This window comes from Argopecten irradians, chromosome 10 (genome assembly GCF_041381155.1).
Source record: "Argopecten irradians isolate NY chromosome 10, Ai_NY, whole genome shotgun sequence".
In the NCBI taxonomy this organism is placed as follows: Eukaryota; Metazoa; Mollusca; class Bivalvia; order Pectinida; family Pectinidae; genus Argopecten; species Argopecten irradians.
Window position 1 is genome coordinate 42104086 of NC_091143.1, and position 23136 is coordinate 42127221.

Here is a 23136-nt window from a genome sequence, read left to right on the forward strand (position 1 = left end):
CAATCGAATGAATACTCAAAAACCTTATGATGAATGATAATTGAAAGTATGCTTTGTATGTTTAATATGTAAAGAAATTTTTAAGATTCTGTCAAGTGTGTTTCTGACATGGGGAGATAATCAATATTGGAATTTCATGAACATTTTGGTAAAATTTTGGTGGGGAATTCAACATAAGATGGCACCCGACATAAAAATTTAGCAAGATGGCAGATCTTAATTTCTTTTTATTCACAGGTATGCGACATGCCATTCTTCAAAATTAGTGACAGGTGACCAGACTTGAAAACTCATTAACCTGGACAGTGCAAACGTTGTATCGTATATAGAGAATTGATTTGGTTCTGCGGTCTCTATAAACATCCTGTAAATAGTCACGACCTGGTGACCTTTCAAATGACCAATCAAATATCTACCTCCGTATTCCTAGACGTGAATTTTTCAGCAGCCAAAGTAATATTAGAACTTTTAGAATTCATTTAGTGTATGTAGTCATTCGTTCACAAAACACAACATCGCTATCAGAATAACCATGCTGTGATGAAATGTCGTTCTCAGTTGATGTAGCCAGATGGAGAAAAATGCATTTGAACTGAAATACAATGAGTGTATGAAAGTCATTATAGTATGAAGCCTCTGATGGGTTGTTGTCAAATCCTCCTGTATGGTACGAAAAGAGAATAAGGATATGTATTTTAATCGAATTCCGCATCGGCTTACTGTAAGAAATAAATATTATCTTGCAAAACGATTCTAAAAAAAGTTTTATGTCAGAAGTGGGATTCGAACCCACGCCGGGAAGACCCGACTGCGACCTGAACGCAGCGCCTTAGACCGCTCGGCCATCCTGACTTTATACTACTTAGGAGATTCTATTGGATTATCACTACCATACAGCTCTTTGATGGAATGTTAATTACTGGTTTTGGATCGTTTCTAGGATTGGACACAAAGACTTAAAATGACAAAAAGTAATTCTTTATATCGTCATTCTAGGGTAAATAATACAGTACTTATTTTGTTTCAAATTATGGACACTTTCTTCGATGTGTGCAAGTTGTTAGTGAGAATTCCGGACAGTAATCAGTTTTAAAACTTCGAGACAAATATATGTTTATTATCTAATAATTTAAGACTCCATTACGACTGAGGATATTACTCAGGGTGCATTATATGAGTTATTTTGAGCTGTTTGTTTTATCTAACGGTATATAAAATTATAATATTTAATTCTAGAATTTTTTATAACGATTATTAGCTATAAAAAAGCAAAGAGATGTTTTAACGATACAACAAGCGCTTTTGATTTTGTAGTGCGCCTTCACTTTCGTTCACAGATAAGCGTTTACCATAGCCATTCCTACATCCGTTTCATTAATACCATTAAACACGTGTGGGTATGTTATCGTAGCATATATATCCTAAGTAGTCTAGTGGTTAGGATTCCGCTCTCCCATCGCGGCCGCCGGGATTTGATTCCCCGTTTGTTAGGGATGTTTTTATTCATTTTAACTAATTAGATTGTTTTTTCTTCAATATTTTAAGTATTAACGAATTTTATGCTGAAAGGTTTTTTAATTGAAAACAAATTCGATATGAAATATGGTATGTCTTCATACCCAATCCCTTCCTATGCGATCTCATCTTCTTGACGACAAAGTCGCCGAAAAGGTTAAACATAACGCGTTCATCAATCTGTATAACATGCAGATCCGTATTATCACTTCGGTTCATAGAGGATCTAATAGAGACCGCAGAATCAAACCAAGAATAGTTTCCTGGAAACTCCCTTTTGGGCACAAGATTTCAGAGAGAAGTGAATGTTTCGGAGCCTTCTGATTGGGTATTGAGGGCGAATCAGTTTCAAATGTTCAATGTGTGGGTTAGGCAATACATATATATGTAAAATATGTAAAGAAATTTTAAGATTCTGTCAAGTGTGTTTCTGACATGGGGAGATAATCAATATTGGAATTTCATGAACATTTTGGTAAAATTTTGGTGGGGAATTCAACATAAGATGGCACCCGACATAAAAATTTAGCAAGATGGCAGATCTTAATTTCTTTTTATTCACAGGTATGCGACATGCCATTCTTCAAAATTAGTGACAGGTGACCAGACTTGAAAACTCCATTTAACCTGGACAGTGGCAAACGTTAACGTATCGTATATAGAGAATTGGTTTGGTTCTGCGGTCTCTATAACATCCTGTAAATAGTCACGACCTGGTGACCTTTCAAATTGACCAATCAAATATCTACCTCCGTATTCCTAGACGTGAATTTTCAGCAGCCAAAGTAATATATAAAACTTTTAGAATTATTTTAGTGTATGTAGTCATTCCATTCACAAAACACATCATCGCTATCAGAATAACCATGCTGTGATGAAATGTCGTTCTAAGTTGATGTAGCCCGATGGAGAAAAATGCATTTGAACTGAAATACAATGAGTATGAAAGTCATCATAGTATGAAGCCTCTGATGGGTTGTTGTCAAATCCTCCTGTATGGTACGAAAAGAGAATAAGGATATGTATTTTAATCGAATTCCGCATCGGCTTATTGTAAGAAATAAATATTATCTTGCAAAACGATTCTAAAAAAAGTTAAATGTCAGAAGTGGGATTCGAACCCACGCCGGGAAGACCCGACTGCGACCTGAACGCAGCGCCTTAGACCGCTCGGCCATCCTGACTTCATACTATTTAGGAGATTCTATTGGACTGCAATCACTAGCATACTGCTTTTTGATTAAAAAACAAAATTACTGGTTTCGGATCCTTTCTAGGATTGGACACAAAGACTTAAAATGACAAAAAGTAATTCTTTATATCGTCATTCTAGGGTAAATAATACAGTACTTATTTTGTTTCAAATTATGGACACTTTCTTCGATGTGTGCAAGTTGTTAGTGAGAATTCCGGACAGTAATCAGTTTTAAAACTTCGAGACAAATATATGTTTATTATTTAATAATTTAAGACTCCATTACGACTGAGGATATTACTCAGAGTGCAATATATGACTTATATTGCGTTTTTTTTATCTAACGGTATATAAAATGATACTATTAAGTTCTAGATAATTTTTATAACGATTATTAGCTATAAAAAAGCAAAGAGATTATTTTACGATACAACAAGCGCTTTTGATTTTGTAGTGCGTCTTCATTTTCGTTCACAGATACACCGTTTACCATAGCCATTCCTACATCCGTTTCATTTATACCATTAAACACGTGTGCATATGTTATTGTAGCATATATATCCTAAGTGGTCTAGTGGTTAGGATTCCGCCCTCTATCAAAAGGTATATTGCTGCAGATAATTTGATTCCCCGTTTGTTAGGGATGTTTTTATTCATTTTAACTAATTAGATTGTTTTTTTCTTCAATATTTTAAGTATTAACGAATTTTATGCTGAAAGGTTTTTTAATTGAAAACAAATTCGATATGAAATATGGTATGTCTTCATACCCAATCCCTTCCTATGCGATCTCATCTTCTTGACGACAAAGTCGCCGAAAAGGTTAAACATAACGCGTTCATCAATCTGTATAACATGCAGATCCGTATTATCACTTCGGTTCATAGAGGATCTAATAGAGACCGCAGAATCAAACCAAGAATAGTTTCCTGGAAACTCCCTTTTGGGCACAAGATTTCAGAGAGAAGTGAATGTTTCGGAGCCTTCTGATTGGGTATTGAGGGCGAATCAGTTTCAAATGTTCAATGTGTGGGTTAGGCAATACATATATATGTAAAATATGTAAAGAAATTTTAAGATTCTGTCAAGTGTGTTTCTGACATGGGGAGATAATCAATATTGGAATTTCATGAACATTTTGGTAAAATTTTGGTGGGGAATTCAACATAAGATGGCACCCGACATAAAAATTTAGCAAGATGGCAGATCTTAATTTCTTTTTATTCACAGGTATGCGACATGCCATTCTTCAAAATTAGTGACAGGTGACCAGACTTGAAAACTCCATTTAACCTGGACAGTGGCAAACGTTAACGTATCGTATATAGAGAATTGGTTTGGTTCTGCGGTCTCTATAACATCCTGTAAATAGTCACGACCTGGTGACCTTTCAAATTGACCAATCAAATATCTACCTCCGTATTCCTAGACGTGAATTTTCAGCAGCCAAAGTAATATACAAAACTTTTAGAATTATTTTAGTGTATGTAGTCATTCCATTCACAAAACACATCATCGCTATCAGAATAACCATGCTGTGATGAAATGTCGTTCTCAGTTGATGTAGCCCGATGGAGAAAAAATGCATTTGAACTGAAATACAATGAGTATGAAAGTCATCATAGTATGAAGCCTCTGATGGGTTGTTGTCAAATCCTCCTGTATGGTACGAAAAGAGAATAAGGATATGTATTTTAATCGAATTCCGCATCGGCTTATTGTAAGAAATAAATATTATCTTGCAAAACGATTCTAAAAAAAGTTAAATGTCAGAAGTGGGATTCGAACCCACGCCGGGAAGACCCGACTGCGACCTGAACGCAGCGCCTTAGACCGCTCGGCCATCCTGACTTCATACTATTTAGGAGATTCTATTGGACTGCAATCACTACCATACTGCTCTTTGATTAAAAAACAAAATTACTGGTTTTGGATCCTTTCTAGGATTGGACACAAAGACTTAAAATGACAAAAAGTAATTCTTTATATCGTCATTCTAGGGTAAATAATACAGTACTTATTTTGTTTCAAATTATGGACACTTTCTTCGATGTGTGCAAGTTGTTAGTGAGAATTCCGGACAGTAATCAGTTTTAAAACTTCGAGACAAATATATGTTTATTATCTAATAATTTAAGACTCCATTACGACTGAGGATATTACTCAGGGTGCATTATATGAGTTATTTTGAGCTGTTTGTTTTATCTAACGGTATATAAAATTATAATATTTAATTCTAGAATTTTTTATAACGATTATTAGCTATAAAAAAGCAAAGAGATGTTTTAACGATACAACAAGCGCTTTTGATTTTGTAGTGCGCCTTCATTTTCGTTCACAGATAAGCGTTTACCATAGCCATTCCTACATCCGTTTCATTAATACCATTAAACACGTGTGGGTATGTTATCGTAGCATATATATCCTAAGTAGTCTAGTGGTTAGGATTCCGCTCTCCCATCGCGGCCGCCGGGATTTGATTCCCCGTTTGTTAGGGATGTTTTTATTCATTTTAACTAATTAGATTGTTTTTTCTTCAATATTTTAAGTATTAACGAATTTTATGCTGAAAGGTTTTTTAATTGAAAACAAATTCGATATGAAATATGGTATGTCTTCATACCCAATCCCTTCCTATGCGATCTCATCTTCTTGACGACAAAGTCGCCGAAAAGGTTAAACATAACGCGTTCATCAATCTGTATAACATGCAGATCCGTATTATCACTTCGGTTCATAGAGGATCTAATAGAGACCGCAGAATCAAACCAAGAATAGTTTCCTGGAAACTCCCTTTTGGGCACAAGATTTCAGAGAGAAGTGAATGTTTCGGAGCCTTCTGATTGGGTATTGAGGGCGAATCAGTTTCAAATGTTCAATGTGTGGGTTAGGCAATACATATATATGTAAAATATGTAAAGAAATTTTAAGATTCTGTCAAGTGTGTTTCTGACATGGGGAGATAATCAATATTGGAATTTCATGAACATTTTGGTAAAATTTTGGTGGGGAATTCAACATAAGATGGCACCCGACATAAAAATTTAGCAAGATGGCAGATCTTAATTTCTTTTTATTCACAGGTATGCGACATGCCATTCTTCAAAATTAGTGACAGGTGACCAGACTTGAAAACTCCATTTAACCTGGACAGTGGCAAACGTTAACGTATCGTATATAGAGAATTGGTTTGGTTCTGCGGTCTCTATAACATCCTGTAAATAGTCACGACCTGGTGACCTTTCAAATTGACCAATCAAATATCTACCTCCGTATTCCTAGACGTGAATTTTCAGCAGCCAAAGTAATATATAAAACTTTTAGAATTATTTTAGTGTATGTAGTCATTCCATTCACAAAACACATCATCGCTATCAGAATAACCATGCTGTGATGAAATGTCGTTCTCAGTTGATGTAGCCCGATGGAGAAAAATGCATTTGAACTGAAATACAATGAGTATGAAAGTCATCATAGTATGAAGCCTCTGATGGGTTGTTGTCAAATCCTCCTGTATGGTACGAAAAGAGAATAAGGATATGTATTTTAATCGAATTCCGCATCGGCTTATTGTAAGAAATAAATATTATCTTGCAAAACGATTCTAAAAAAAGTTAAATGTCAGAAGTGGGATTCGAACCCACGCCGGGAAGACCCGACTGCGACCTGAACGCAGCGCCTTAGACCGCTCGGCCATCCTGACTTCATACTATTTAGGAGATTCTATTGGACTGCAATCACTAGCATACTGCTTTTTGATTAAAAAACAAAATTACTGGTTTCGGATCCTTTCTAGGATTGGACACAAAGACTTAAAATGACAAAAAGTAATTCTTTATATCGTCATTCTAGGGTAAATAATACAGTACTTATTTTGTTTCAAATTATGGACACTTTCTTCGATGTGTGCAAGTTGTTATTGAGAATTCCGGACAGTAATCAGTTTTAAAACTTCGAGACAAATATATGTTTATTATTTAATAATTTAAGACTCCATTACGACTGAGGATATTACTCAGAGTGCATTATATGAGTTATTTTGCGGTTTTTTTTATCTAACGGTATATAAAATGATACTATTAAGTTCTAGATAATTTTTATAACGATTATTAGCTATAAAAAAGCAAAGAGATTATTTTACGATACAACAAGCGCTTTTGATTTTGTAGTGCGTCTTCATTTTCGTTCACAGATACACCGTTTACCATAGCCATTCCTACATCCGTTTCATTAATACCATTAAACACGTGTGGGTATGTTATCGTAGCATATATATCCTAAGTAGTCTAGTGGTTAGGATTCCGCTCTCTCATCGCGGCCGCCGGGATTTGATTCCCCGTTTGTTAGGGATGTTTTCATTCATTTTTATTAATTAGATTGTTTTTTCTTCAATATTTTTAAGTATTAACGAATTTTATGCTGAAAGGTTTTTTAATTGAAAACAAATTCGATATGAAATATGGTATGTCCCCATACCCAATCCCTTCCTATGCGATCTTATCTTCTTGACGACAAAGTCGCCGAAAAGGTTAAACATAACGCGTTCATCAATCTGTATAACATGCAGATCCATTATCACTTCGGTTCATAGAGGATCTAATAGAGACCGCAGAATCAAACCAAGAATAGTTTCCTGGAAACTCCCTTTTGGGCACAAGATTTCAGAGAGAAGTGAATGTTTCGGAGCCTGCTGATTGGGTATTGAGGGCGAATCAGTTTCAAATGTTCAATGTGTGGGTTAGGCAATACATACAATGTAAAATATGTAAAGAAATTTTAAGATTCTGTCAAGTGTGTTTCTGACATGGGGAGGTAATCAATATTGGAATTTCATGAAAATTTTGGTAAAATTTTGGTGCGGAATTCAACATAAGATGGCACCCGACATAAAAATTTAGCAAGATGGCAGATCTTAATTTCTTTTTATTCACAGGTATGCGACATGCCATTCTTCAAAATTAGTGACAGGTGACCAGACTTGAAAACTCCATAACCTGGACAGTGGCAAACGTTAACATATCGTATATAGAGAAATTGATTTGGTTCTGCGGTCTCTATAACATCCTGTAAAGGGACACGAGAATGAACCTTTCAAATTGACCAAATAGATTCCTGGAAATCCCCTTTTGGGCACAAGATTTCATAGAGAGGTGAATGTTTCGGAGCCTGCTGATTGGGTATCCAGGGTGCATCAGTTTCAAATGTTTAATGTGTGGGTTGGGCAATACATGTAGATGTAAAATATATAAAGAAATTTTAAAATTCTGTCAAGTGTGTGTCTGACAGGGGGAGGTAATCAATATTAGAATTTCATGAATATTTTGGTCAATTTTTGGTGCGGAATTCAACATAAGATGGCACCCCCCACATAAAAGTTTAGCAAGATGGTAGATCTTTATTTCTTTTTATTCACAGGTATGCGAGATGCCATTCTTCAAAATTAGTGACAGGTGACCAGACTTGAAAACTCCATTTAACCTTGACAGCGGCAAACGTTAATATATCGTATATAGCGAAATCATTTGGTTCTGCGGTCTCTATAGGATGACAACCGGATATGACGTTTCCGTCATTCAGCGTCCCTGGACACCATTTGACTGAACCCAATCTGCATGTATTTGACTGGAAATCGAGTGTTGAAGGTATTTTGCTTGTATTTTATAAATATTTGGTAGCTATTTTTAGTACGGAGGCCTTTCTGTCTTGATAACGACACTGTAAATTGGTGGATTTTGTTGAAAAAAATCACATTACACATATGTTGTTAATATAGCTTAGCACATGAACCAATATCTTTAGAAAGTGATTATACAGAAGATGTTTTTGTCACGATTATGACACAGGGGCTTGGGGCAGTATGACACAGGGGCTAGGGTCCTGGCCCGGGGGGGGGGGGGGGGGGGGTACATGTAAGAAGTCTGGTGACTTAGAATATTTAGAATATGATGTGTATTTCAATGATATTTAGTAAACTTCTCTGAATTCGCGTGATACTCTGTGATTAGGAGTTATTCAAGCCTAATAATCTCTTTCCCTGTATTTATCTATTTATCATAATCACTATTCTATTTATCTGTATATGTAAGTCAAATATTTTATATATAAATTCATCAAATGGATATAGTGTTGTTTGGTTCTGTAAAATAAACAGTATAGTCTTCTTTTTCAAAATTAAATGTTTAAGACTGGTCAGGAATAGGTAATAGATTCAGGCTGTAGGACGGTGGTTTTTATTTTGATACTCTGGGTTCCTCCAAGTATTGACACATCCTTAAATGGCCATGAACCCTAATCGATCTATATAAAACACTTTCTGTTTTTGTGTTCATTAATCAGCTATTTAACTCTTTCATTTTAGTCATTTATTTATTAATTTATACATTTCTTCTGTTTCAGCCGAGCTTTGACCATGGTACCTTTTGGGCCGACCAGTTTAACAGCTTTTTCCTGACATGAAGACAGCGCCAAGGGGAGTTAACTCATTTCATGAAAATACTAGACAGAGTTACCTTTCCATAATTGACCTGAGTATTTAATTGTGAGTATAATTTGTTTTTTTTTCTCTATATATTTCTCTCATATACCTCTTTGGTTCAATTATCAGTGTTATTAATTTATTCGAGATCGATAGTCGAGTGAAATTCGAGTTATCTCCCTTCCATTGTCTGTACATTTGTAGGTCTCTGGTAAACGGGTTTTTTTAGCAGTGAGATGGTGCAAATTTAGAGGTGAATTGTGTAATTCTTTCACTTCCAGATCTTGTAACTGACTAGTATACATCAATATGTGAATGAAGGATAAGTTTAATTCTATTTTTCAAAATCATTTTCTTTCTAATAGCCACGATTCTTTAGTTCTGTCCAGTTTTTCGGGTTCAAATGTTGCTCTAGATTTGATTTTATCTGTCCTTGGAATCCTTCAGAGGTTAATAATTCCCTTTTTTACATCAATTGGTATACATTTGTAATTTTAGAATCATCTGATTCAGAAAATCAGGGCAAATTTGAAATTTTTGGGGCTATTTTGTATCCATATTTTATTAGCTGCACCGTAATTTCTCTGTGTTATATCAGATATATTATGACATAATATGTTATAATCATTTCTTTATGATATTCTATTGTTTAAAGTTAAAGTTACTAAGTTATATATCTATAGTATTGAGCCAGTTCTGGAACTTTGATTTGCTTAATTGTTCAGTTCTGGATATTTTTTGCTAGAAATTCCAAAAATGGGGGGTGGGGGTAAAGAATATGAGTTATCTCCCCCTGACCTCCAAGTTTAATTCAATTGGTCATATTTCCTTGTAGTACACTAACTATACTATAGTTATAAGTAAAAGTCAAAAGTCTAGGTTCAAATTTCATTGAAATATTTAAATTTTTATTTCAAAACTGTTTCAATTCTCATAATTTTTCTTACAGGAATCTTCATTGTCGATACGAGTACACAGCTTGCAGTACCAGACCAACCCATGCAGAGAGCAAACTCCCATTTTGGAATCAGACCTTATGGACATGTAGCTTTCCAAAAATGGTAAATTTGAAAAATATGTAAAATGCTATAGGGACCGCAGAATCAAACCAAAAATAGATTCCTGGAAATCCCCTTTTGGGCACAAGATTTCATAGAGAGGTGAATGTTTCGGAGCCTGCTGATTGGGTATCCAGGGTGCATCAGTTTCAAATGTTTAATGTGTGGGTTGGGCAATACATGTAGATGTAAAATATATAAAGAAATTTTAAAATTCTGTCAAGTGTGTGTCTGACAGGGGGAGGTAATCAATATTAGAATTTCATGAATATTTTGGTCAATTTTTGGTGCGGAATTCAACATAAGATGGCACCCCCCACATAAAAGTTTAGCAAGATGGTAGATCTTTATTTCTTTTTATTCCACAGGTATGCGAGATGCCATTCTTCAAAATTAGTGACAGGTGACCAGACTTGAAAACTCCATTTAACCTGGACAGTGGCAAACGTTAATATATCGTATATAGCGAAATCATTTGGTTCTGCGGTCTCTATAGGATGACAACCGGATATGACGTTTCCGTCATTCAGCGTCCCTGGACACCATTTGACTGAACCCAAATTGCATGTATTTGACTGGAAATCGAGTGTTGAAGGTATTTTGCTTGTATTTTATAAATATTTGGTAGCTATTTTTAGTACGGAGGCCTTTCTGTCTTGATAACGACACTGTAAATTGGTGGATTTTGTTGAAAAAAATCACATTACACATATGTTGTTAATATAGCTTAGCACATGAACCAATATCTTAGAAAGTGATTATACAGAAGATGTTTTTGTCACGATTATGACACAGGGGCTTGGGGCAGTATGACACAGGGGCTAGGGTCCTGGCCCGGGGGGGGGGGGGGGGGGGGTACATGTAAGAAGTCTGGTGACTTAGAATATTTAGAATATGATGTGTATTTCAATGATATTTAGTAAACTTCTCTGAATTCGCGTGATACTCTGTGATTAGGAGTTATTCAAGCCTAATAATCTCTTTCCCTGTATTTATCTATTTATCATAATCACTATTCTATTTATCTGTATATGTAAGTCAAATATTTTATATATAAATTCATCAAATGGATATAGTGTTGTTTGGTTCTGTAAAATAAACAGTATAGTCTTCTTTTTCAAAATTAAATGTTTAAGACTGGTCAGGAATAGGTAATAGATTCAGGCTGTAGGACGGTGGTTTTTATTTTGATACTCTGGGTTCCTCCAAGTATTGACACATCCTTAAATGGCCATGAACCCTAATCGATCTATATAAAACACATTCTGTTTTTGTGTTCATTAATCAGCTATTTAACTCTTTCATTTTAGTCATTTATTTATTAATTTATACATTTCTTCTGTTTCAGCCGAGCTTTGACCATGGTACCTTTTGGGCCGACCAGTTTAACAGCTTTTTCCTGACATGAAGACAGCGCCAAGGGGAGTTAACTCATTTCATGAAAATACTAGACAGAGTTACCTTTCCATAATTGACCTGAGTATTTAATTGTGAGTATAATTTGGTTTTTTTTTCTCTATATATTTCTCTCATATACCTCTTTGGTTCAATTATCAGTGTTATTAATTTATTCGAGATCGATAGTCGAGTGAAATTCGAGTTATCTCCCTTCCATTGTCTGTACATTTGTAGGTCTCTGGTAAACGGGTTTTTTTTAGCAGTGAGATGGTGCAAATTTAGAGGTGAATTGTGTAATTCTTTCACTTCCAGATCTTGTAACTGACTAGTATACATCAATATGTGAGTGAAGGATAAGTTTAATTCTATTTTTCAAAATCATTTTCTTTCTAATAGCCACGATTCTTTAGTTCTGTCCAGTTTTTCGGGTTCAAATGTTGCTCTAGATTTGATTTTATCTGTCCTTGGAATCCTTCAGAGGTTAATAATTCCCTTTTTTACATCAATTGGTATACATTTGTAATTTTAGAATCATCTGATTCAGAAAATCAGGACAAATTTTAAATTTTTGGGGCTATTTTGTATCCATATTTTATTAGCTGCACCGTAATTTCTCTGTGTTATATCAGATATATTATGACATAATATGTTATAATCATTTCTTTATGATATTCTATTGTTTACTAAGTTATATATCTATAGTATTGAGCCAGTTCTGGAACTTTGATTTGCTTAATTGTTCAGTTCTGGATATTTTTTGCTAGAAATTCCAAAAATGGGGGGTGGGGGTAAAGAATATGAGTTATCTCCCCCTGACCTCCAAGTTTAATTCAATTGGTCATATTTCCTTGTAGTACACTAACTATACTATAGTTATAAGTAAAAGTCAAAAGTCTAGGTTCAAATTTCATTGAAATATTTAAATTTTTATTTCAAAACTGTTTCAATTCTCATAATTTTTCTTACAGGAATCTTCATTGTCGATACGAGTACACAGCTTGCAGTACCAGACCAACCCATGCAGCGAGCAAACTCCCATTTTGGAATCAGACCTTATGGACATGTAGCTTTCCAAAAATGGTAAATTTGAAAAATATGTAAAATGCTATAGGGACCGCAGAATCAAACCAAAAATAGATTCCTGGAAATCCCCTTTTGGGCACAAGATTTCATAGAGAGGTGAATGTTTCGGAGCCTGCTGATTGGGTATCCAGGGTGCATCAGTTTCAAATGTTTAATGTGTGGGTTGGGCAATACATGTAGATGTAAAATATATAAAGAAATTTTAAAATTCTGTCAAGTGTGTGTCTGACAGGGGGAGGTAATCAATATTAGAATTTCATGAATATTTTGGTCAATTTTTGGTGCGGAATTCAACATAAGATGGCACCCCCCACATAAAAGTTTAGCAAGATGGTAGATCTTTATTTCTTTTTATTCACAGGTATGCGAGATGCCATTCTTCAAAATTAGTGACAGGTGACCAGACTTGAAAACTCCATTTAACCTTGACAGCGGCAAACGTTAATATATCGTATATAGCGAAATCATTTGGTTCTGCGGTCTCTATAGGATGACAACCGGATATGACGTTTCCGTCATTCAGCGTCCCTGGACACCATTTGACTGAACCCAATCTGCATGTATTTGACTGGAAATCGAGTGTTGAAGGTATTTTGCTTGTATTTTATAAATATTTGGTAGCTATTTTTAGTACGGAGGCCTTTCTGTCTTGATAACGACACTGTAAATTGGTGGATTTTGTTGAAAAAAATCACATTACACATATGTTGTTAATATAGCTTAGCACATGAACCAATATCTTAGAGAGTGATTACACAGAAGATGTTTTTGTCACGATTATGACACAGGGGCTTGGGGCAGTATGACACAGGGGCTAGGGTCCTGGCCCGGGGGGGGGGGGGGGGGGTACATGTAAGAAGTCTGGTGACTTAGAATATTTAGAATATGATGTGTATTTCAATGATATTTAGTAAACTTCTCTGAATTCGCGTGATACTCTGTGATTAGGAGTTATTCAAGCCTAATAATCTCTTTCCCTGTATTTATCTATTTATCATGATCACTATTCTATTTATCTGTATATGTAAGTCAAATATTTTATATATAAATTCATCAAATGGATATAGTGTTGTTTGGTTCTGTAAAATAAACAGTATAGTCTTCTTTTTCAAAATTAAATGTTTAAGACTGGTCAGGAATAGGTAATAGATTCAGGCTGTAGGACGGTGGTTTTTATTTTGATACTCTGGGTTCCTCCAAGTATTGACACATCCTTAAATGGCCATGAACCCTAATCGATCTATATAAAAACACTTTCTGTTTTTGTGTTCATTAATCAGCTATTTAACTCTTTCATTTTAGTCATTTATTTATTAATTTATACATTTCTTCTGTTTCAGCCGAGCTTTGACCATGGTACCTTTTGGGCCGACCAGTTTAACAGCTTTTTCCTGACATGAAGACAGCGCCAAGGGGAGTTAACTCATTTCATGAAAATACTAGACAGAGTTACCTTTCCATAATTGACCTGAGTATTTAATTGTGAGTATAATTTGTTTTTTTTTTTTTCTCTATATATTTCTCTCATATACCTCTTTGGTTCAATTATCAGTGTTATTAATTTATTCGAGATCGATAGTCGAGTGAAATTCGAGTTATCTCCCTTCCATTGTCTGTACATTTGTAGGTCTCTGGTAAACGGGTTTTTTTAGCAGTGAGATGGTGCAAATTTAGAGGTGAATTGTGTAATTCTTTCACTTCCAGATCTTGTAACTGACTAGTATACATCAATATGTGAGTGAAGGATAAGTTTAATTCTATTTTTCAAAATCATTTTCTTTCTAATAGCCACGATTCTTTAGTTCTGTCCAGTTTTTCGGGTTCAAATGTTGCTCTAGATTTGATTTTATCTGTCCTTGGAATCCTTCAGAGGTTAATAATTCCCTTTTTTACATCAATTGGTATACATTTGTAATTTTAGAATCATCTGATATCAGAAAATCAGGGCAAATTTTGAAAATTTTTGGGGCTATTTTGTATCCATATTTTATTAGCTGCACCGTAATTTCTCTGTGTTATATCAGATATATTATGACATAATATGTTATAATCATTTCTTTATGATATTCTATTGTTTACTAAGTTATATATCTATAGTATTGAGCCAGTTCTGGAACTTTGATTTGCTTAATTGTTCAGTTCTGGATATTTTTTGCTAGAAATTCCAAAAATGGGGGGTGGGGGTAAAGAATATGAGTTATCTCCCCCTGACCTCCAAGTTTAATTCAATTGGTCATATTTCCCTGTAGTACACTAACTATACTATAGTTATAAGTAAAAGTCAAAAAAAATTTCAAAACTGTTTCAAAAGTCATAAAAAAATTTCAAAACTGTTTCAATTCTCATAATTTTTCTTACAGGAATCTTCATTGTCGATACGAGTACACAGCTTGCAGTACCAGACCAACCCATGCAGCGAGCAAACTCCCATTTTGGAATCAGACCTTATGGACATGTAGCTTTCCAAAAATGGTAAATTTGAAAAATATGTAAAATGCTATAGGGACCGCAGAATCAAACCAAAAATAGATTCCTGGAAATCCCCTTTTGGGCACAAGATTTCATAGAGAGGTGAATGTTTCGGAGCCTGCTGATTGGGTATCCAGGGTGCATCAGTTTCAAATGTTTAATGTGTGGGTTGGGCAATACATGTAGATGTAAAATATATAAAGAAATTTTAAAATTCTGTCAAGTGTGTGTCTGACAGGGGGAGGTAATCAATATTAGAATTTCATGAATATTTTGGTCAATTTTTGGTGCGGAATTCAACATAAGATGGCACCCCCCACATAAAAGTTTAGCAAGATGGTAGATCTTTATTTCTTTTTATTCACAGGTATGCGAGATGCCATTCTTCAAAATTAGTGACAGGTGACCAGACTTGAAAACTCCATTTAACCTTGACAGCGGCAAACGTTAATATATCGTATATAGCGAAATCATTTGGTTCTGCGGTCTCTATAGGATGACAACCGGATATGACGTTTCCGTCATTCAGCGTCCCTGGACACCATTTGACTGAACCCAAATTGCATGTATTTGACTGGAAATCGAGTGTTGAAGGTATTTTGCTTGTATTTTATAAATATTTGGTAGCTATTTTTAGTACGGAGGCCTTTCTGTCTTGATAACGACACTGTAAATTGGTGGATTTTGTTGAAAAAAATCACATTACACATATGTTGTTAATATAGCTTAGCACATGAACCAATATCTCAGAAAGTGATTATACAGAAGATGTTTTTGTCCACGATTATGACACAGGGGCTTGGGGCAGTATGACACAGGGGCTAGGGTCCTGGCCCGGGGGGGGGGGGGGGGTACATGTAAGAAGTCTGGTGACTTAGAATATTTAGAATATGATGTGTATTTCAATGATATTTAGTAAACTTCTCTGAATTCGCGTGATACTCTGTGATTAGGAGTTATTCAAGCCTAATAATCTCTTTCCCTGTATCTATCTATTTATCATAATCACTATTCTATTTATCTGTTGGGGTAATTAAAAATGTAATTGTATAAATTCATCAAATGGATATAGTGTTGTTTGGTTCTGTAAAATAAACAGTATAGTCTTCTTTTTCAAAATTAAATGTTTAAGACTGGTCAGGAATAGGTAATAGATTCAGGCTGTAGGACGGTGGTTTTTATTTTGATACTCTGGGTTCCTCCAAGTATTGACACATCCTTAAATGGCCATGAACCCTAATCGATCTATATAAAACACTTTCTGTTTTTGTTGTTCATTAATCAGCTATTTAACTCTTTCATTTTAGTCATTTATTTATTAATTTATACATTTCTTCTGTTTCAGCCGAGCTTTGACCATGGTACCTTTTGGGCCGACCAGTTTAACAGCTTTTTCCTGACATGAAGACAGCGCCAAGGGGAGTTAACTCATTTCATGAAAATACTAGACAGAGTTACCTTTCCATAATTGACCTGAGTATTTAATTGTGAGTATAATTTGTTTTTTTTTCTCTATATATTTCTCTCATATACCTCTTTGGTTCAATTATCAGTGTTATTAATTTATTCGAGATCGATAGTCGAGTGAAATTCGAGTTATCTCCCTTCCATTGTCTGTACATTTGTAGGTCTCTGGTAAACGGGTTTTTTTAGCAGTGAGATGGTGCAAATTTAGAGGTGAATTGTGTAATTCTTTCACTTCCAGATCTTGTAACTGACTAGTATACATCAATATGTGAGTGAAGGATAAGTTTAATTCTATTTTTCAAAATCATTTTCTTTCTAATAGCCACGATTCTTTAGTTCTGTCCAGTTTTTCGGGTTCAAATGTTGCTCTAGATTTGATTTTATCTGTCCTTGGAATCCTTCAGAGGTTAATAATTCCCTTTTTTACATCAATTGGTATACATTTGTAATTTTAGAATCATCTGATTCAGAAAATCAGGACAAATTTTAAATTTTTGGGGCTATTTTGTATCCATATTTTATTAGCTGCACCGTAATTTCTCTGTGTTATATCAGATATATTATGACATAATATGTTATAATCATTTCTTTATGATATTCTATTGTTTACTAAGTTATATATCTATAGTATTGAGCCAGTTCTGGAACTTTGATTTGCTTAATTGTTCAGTTCTGGATATTTTTTGCTAGAAATTCCAAAAATGGGGGGTGGGGGTAAAGAATATGAGTTATCTCCCCCTGACCTCCAAGTTTAATTCAATTGGTCATATTTCCTTGTAGTACACTAACTATACTATAGTTATAAGTAAAAGTCAAAAGTCTAATTTCAAAACTCATTGAAATATTTAAATTTTTATTTCAAAACTGTTTCAATTCTCATAATTTTTCTTACAGGAATCTTCATTGTCGATACGAGTACACAGCTTGCAGTACCAGACCAACCCATGCAGCGAGCAAACTCCCATTTTGGAATCAGACCTTATGGACATGTAGCTTTCCAAAAATGGTAAATTTGAAAAATATGTAAAATGCTATAGGGACCGCAGAATCAAACCAAAAATAGATTCCTGGAAATCCCCTTTTGGGCACAAGATTTCATAGAGAGGTGAATGTTTCGGAGCCTGCTGATTGGGTATCCAGGGTGCATCAGTTTCAAATGTTTAATGTGTGGGTTGGGCAATACATGTAGATGTAAAAATATATAAAGAAATTTTAAAATTCTGTCAAGTGTGTGTCTGACAGGGGGAGGTAATCAATATTAGAATTTCATGAATATTTTGGTCAATTTTTGGTGCGGAATTCAACATAAGATGGCACCCCCCACATAAAAGTTTAGCAAGATGGTAGATCTTTATTTCTTTTTATTCACAGGTATGCGAGATGCCATTCTTCAAAATTAGTGACAGGTGACCAGACTTGAAAACTCCATTTAACCTTGACAGCGGCAAACGTTAATATATCGTATATAGCGAAATCATTTGGTTCTGCGGTCTCTATAGAGCCTGCATAATCGAAACCGGATATGACGTTTCCGTCATTCAGCGTCCCTGGACACCATTTGACTGAACCCAAATTGCATGTATTTGACTGGAAATCGAGTGTTGAAGGTATTTTGCTTGTATTTTATAAATATTTGGTAGCTATTTTTAGTACGGAGGCCTTTCTGTCTTGATAACGACACTGTAAATTGGTGGATTTTGTTGAAAAAAATCACATTACACATATGTTGTTAATATAGCTTAGCACATGAACCAATATCTTAGAAAGTGATTACACAGAAGATGTTTTTGTCACGATTATGACACAGGGGCTTGGGGCAGTATGACACAGGGGCTAGGGTCCTGGCCCGGGGGGGGGGGGGGGGGGGTACATGTAAGAAGTCTGGTGACTTAGAATATTTAGAATATGATGTGTATTTCAATGATATTTAGTAAACTTCTCTGAATTGCGTGATACTCTGTGATTAGGAGTTATTCAAGCCTAATAATCTCTTTCCCTGTATTTATCTATTTATCATGATCACTATTCTATTTATCTGTATATGTAAGTCAAATATTTTATATATAAATTCATCAAATGGATATAGTGTTGTTTGGTTCTGTAAAATAAACAGTATAGTCTTCTTTTTCAAAATTAAATGTTTAAGACTGGTCAGGAATAGGTAATAGATTCAGGCTGTAGGACGGTGGTTTTTATTTTGATACTCTGGGTTCCTCCAAGTATTGACACATCCTTAAATGGCCATGAACCCTAATCGATCTATATAAAAACACTTTCTGTTTTTGTGTTCATTAATCAGCTATTTAACTCTTTCATTTTAGTCATTTATTTATTAATTTATACATTTCTTCTGTATCAGCCGAGCTATGAACCATGGTGTTAAACCTTTTATTGGGGCGACCAGTTTAAAACAACCAGGCATTTTCCTGACAGAAGGACCCGTGCTGCCAATGGGATTAACCTTCTAACAACACATTTCATGAAAATACTAGACGGAGTTACCATTACCATAAGTTTGGACTTGAGTATTTAAAATTGTGAGTATAATTATTGTTTATTTCTCCATATACATATCTCTCATATACCTTCTTTGGTTCAATTATCAGTACTCGAGATACCAACCCATGCAGCAGCGAGCATACTCCCATTTTTGGAATCAGAGACCTTATGACATGTAGCATTCGTCAAAAATGGATAAATTGAGTTCCAAATATGTAAAATGCTATAGGGACCCTGAGGATCCGGCGGCAGGTCGCAGAATCAAAACCAAGAATAGTTTCCTGGAAATCCATCTTCCTTTTTATGGTGCAGCAAAGATTTTTCAGAGAGAGTGTGAATGTTCCGGTGTCATGCCTGAGTGGGTATTGACCAAGTTTGAATCAGTATTCAAATTGTTCACAAGTGTGGGGTTGGGCAATACCTGTTCAGATGTAAACATATATAAATGAAGATTTTAAAGATTCTGTCAAGTGTGTGTGTCTGTACAGAGGGGTGAGGTAATCAATAATTAGATTTTCAAGAATAATTTAGGTAAGATTTTGGTGGGAGAATTCTTCACATATAAGATTTGGCATCCCCCACATAACAAGATATAGCAAGTATGGGCAGATACTTTTATTTCTTTTTATTCACAGGTAAGGCATACAGTTATGGCGAGATAGCATTTCTCTTCAAAAATTGTGACATGGTGCCCTAGGACTTAGTTTGAAAATCTCCATTTAACTCTTCGTCAGGCGGCACACGTGTTAATATATCGTAATATAGCGAAATCATTTGGTTCTCTGCGGCTCTCAGTTGATGTAGCCAGATGGAGAAAAATGCATTTGAACTGAAATACAATGAGTGTAAAAGTCATTATAGTATGAAGCCTCTGATGGGGTTGTCAAATCCTCCTGTATGGTACGAAAAGAAAATAAGGATATGTATTTTAATCGAATTCCGCATCGGCTTATGTAAGAAATAAACATTATCTTGCAAAACGATTCTAAAAAAAGTTTTATGTCAGAAGTGGGATTCGAACCCACGCCGGGAAGACCCGACTGCGACCTGAACGCAGCGCCTTAGACCGCTCGGCCATCCTGACTTCATACTATTTAGGAGATTCTATTGGACTTATCACTACCATACAGCTTTTGATGAAATGTAAATTACTGGTTTTGGATCCTTTCTAGGATTGGACACAAAGACTTAAAATGACAAAAAGTAATTCTTTATATCGTCATTCTAGGGTAAATAATACAGTACTTATTTTGTTTCAAATTATGGACACTTTCTTCGATGTGTGCAAGTTGTTAGTGAGAATTCCGGACAGTAATCAGTTTTAAAACTTCGAGACAAATATATGTTTATTATATCTAATAATTTAAGACTCCATTACGACTGAGGATATTACTCAGGGTGCATTATATGAGTTATTTTGAGCTGTTTGTTTTATCTAACGGTATATAAAATTATAATATTTAATTCTAGAATTTTTTTATAACGATTATTAGCTATAAAAAAGCAAAGAGATGTTTTAACGATACAACAAGCGCTTTTGATTTTGTAGTGCGCCTTCATTTTCGTTCACAGATAAGCGTTTACCATAGCCATTCCTACATCCGTTTCATTTAATACCATTAAACACGTGTGGGTATGTTATCGTAGCATATATATCCTAAGTAGTCTAGTGGTTAGGATTCCGCTCTCCCATCGCGGCCGCCGGGATTTGATTCCCCGTTTGTTAGGGATGTTTTTATTCATTTTAACTAATTAGATTGTTTTTTCTTCAATATTTTAAGTATTAACGAATTTTATGCTGAAAGGTTTTTTAATTGAAAACAAATTCGATATGAAATATGGTATGTCTTCATACCCAATCCCTTCCTATGCGATCTCATCTTCTTGACGACAAAGTCGCCGAAAAGGTTAAACATAACGCGTTCATCAATCTGTATAACATGCAGATCCGTATTATCACTTCGGTTCATAGAGGATCTAATAGAGACCGCAGAATCAAACCAAGAATAGTTTCCTGGAAACTCCCTTTTGGGCACAAGATTTCAGAGAGAAGTGAATGTTTCGGAGCCTTCTGATTGGGTATTGAGGGCGAATCAGTTTCAAATGTTCAATGTGTGGGTTAGGCAATACATATATATGTAAAATATGTAAAGAAATTTTTAAGATTCTGTCAAGTGTGTTTCTGACATGGGGAGGTAATCAATATTGGAATTTCATGAAACATTTTGGTAAAATTTTGGTGGGGAATTCAACATAAGATGGCACCCGACATAAAATTTAGCAAGATGGCAGATCTTAATTTCTTTTTATTCACAGGTATGCGACATGCCATTCTTCAAAATTAGTGACAGGTGACCAGACTTGAAAAACTCCATTTAACCTGGACAGTGGCAAACGTTAACGTATCGTATATAGAGAATTGATTTGGTTCTGCGGTCTCTATAACATCCTGTAAATAGTCACGACCTGGTGACCTTTCAAATTGACCAATCAAATATCTACCTCCGTATTCCTAGACGTGAATTTTCAGCAGCCAAAGTAATATATAAAACTTTTAGAATTATTTTAGTGTATGTAGTCATTCCATTCACAAAACACATCATCGCTATCAGAATAACCATGCTGTGATGAAATGTCGTTCTCAGTTGATGTAGCCCGATGGAGAAAAATGCATTTGAACTGAAATACAATGAGTATGAAAGTCATCATAGTATGAAGCCTCTGATGGGTTGTTGTCAAATCCTCCTGTATGGTACGAAAAGAGAATAAGGATATGTATTTTAATCGAATTCCGCATCGGCTTATTGTAAGAAATAAATATTATCTTGCAAAACGATTCTAAAAAAAGTTAAATGTCAGAAGTGGGATTCGAACCCACGCCGGGAAGACCCGACTGCGACCTGAACGCAGCGCCTTAGACCGCTCGGCCATCCTGACTTCATACTATTTAGGAGATTCTATTGGACTGCAATCACTAGCATACTGCTTTTTGATTAAAAAAACAAAATTACTGGTTTCGGATCCTTTCTAGGATTGGACACAAAGACTTAAAATGACAAAAAGTAATTCTTTATATCGTCATTCTAGGGTAAATAATACAGTACTTATTTTGTTTCAAATTATGGACACTTTCTTCGATGTGTGCAAGTTGTTATTGAGAATTCCGGACAGTAATCAGTTTTAAAACTTCGAGACAAATATATGTTTATTATTTAATAATTTAAGACTCCATTACGACTGAGGATATTACTCAGAGTGCAATATATGACTTATATTGCGTTTTTTTTATCTAACGGTATATAAAATGATACTATTAAGTTCTAGATAATTTTTATAACGATTATTAGCTATAAAAAAGCAAAGAGATTATTTTACGATACAACAAGCGCTTTTGATTTTGGAGTGCGTCTTCATTTTCGTTCACAGATACACCGTTTACCATAGCCATTCCTACATCCGTTTCATTTATACCATTAAACACGTGTGCATATGTTATTGTAGCATATATATCCTAAGTGGTCTAGTGGTTAGGATTCCGCCCTCTATCAAAAGGTATATTGCTGCAGATAATACATTGATGAGAGGTGGTGATATTTCCTTAAATTGCAAATGATTTGAATTCTTATTTCTTAGATATCTAATTTTTACACATCGAATGAATACTCAAAAACCTTATGATAGATAATTGAAAGTATGCTTTGTATGTTTTAATTAAACGTTAAATGAAATGTGAGGAGTCTTCGGGGCCCAATCCCGAGAGTCCTATTTGCTGGAAAAATTAAAAGATTATCTTTAAAGATAAAAAAAGGAATCTGCGCTCTCACCGCGGCGGCCGGGGTTCGATTTAAATTCAATTTTATATTTTTAGCATTAACGAATTTTATGCTGGAAGTTTTAATTGAAAACAAATTCCACATGAAATATGGTATATCCTCAAAGCCGATCCCTACCCATGCGATTTCATCTTCTTGACGACA

At 34.9% G+C, this 23136-nt stretch overlaps 1 long non-coding RNA gene and 6 other non-coding genes across 9 annotated transcripts; 1 reads left to right on the forward strand and 6 right to left on the reverse strand.

The window, feature by feature from the left end:
- Positions 1-768: 768 nt before the first annotated feature.
- On the reverse strand, positions 769-852 carry Trnal-cag (transfer RNA leucine (anticodon CAG)). The gene has a single exon. It is a non-coding gene; the product is annotated as a tRNA-Leu (tRNA).
- A 1763-nt stretch (positions 853-2615) lies between these two features.
- Positions 2616-2699, reverse strand: Trnal-cag (transfer RNA leucine (anticodon CAG)). Its single transcript has one exon. It is a non-coding gene; the product is annotated as a tRNA-Leu (tRNA).
- A 1778-nt stretch (positions 2700-4477) lies between these two features.
- Trnal-cag (transfer RNA leucine (anticodon CAG)) lies at positions 4478-4561 on the reverse strand. Its single transcript has one exon. It is a non-coding gene; the product is annotated as a tRNA-Leu (tRNA).
- Positions 4562-6329: 1768 nt separating this feature from the next.
- Trnal-cag (transfer RNA leucine (anticodon CAG)) lies at positions 6330-6413 on the reverse strand. The gene has a single exon. It is a non-coding gene; the product is annotated as a tRNA-Leu (tRNA).
- Positions 6414-7820: 1407 nt separating this feature from the next.
- LOC138333951 (uncharacterized) lies at positions 7821-18155 on the forward strand. Of its 3 annotated transcripts, none has more exons than XR_011210051.1 (11): positions 7821-8352; positions 9107-9248; positions 10135-10838; positions 11592-11733; positions 12610-13312; positions 14065-14206; positions 15085-15196; positions 15561-15787; positions 16539-16680; positions 17555-17666; positions 18032-18155. It is a non-coding gene; the product is annotated as an uncharacterized lncRNA (long non-coding RNA). The 3 variants fall into 3 exon arrangements; XR_011210052.1 differs by having other exon boundaries at positions 12610-12721; positions 13086-13312; positions 15085-15787; XR_011210050.1 differs by having other exon boundaries at positions 15085-15787.
- Positions 18156-20159: 2004 nt separating this feature from the next.
- Positions 20160-20243, reverse strand: Trnal-cag (transfer RNA leucine (anticodon CAG)). The gene has a single exon. It is a non-coding gene; the product is annotated as a tRNA-Leu (tRNA).
- A 1769-nt stretch (positions 20244-22012) lies between these two features.
- On the reverse strand, positions 22013-22096 carry Trnal-cag (transfer RNA leucine (anticodon CAG)). The gene has a single exon. It is a non-coding gene; the product is annotated as a tRNA-Leu (tRNA).
- Between the last annotated feature and the right edge of the window lie 1040 nt (positions 22097-23136).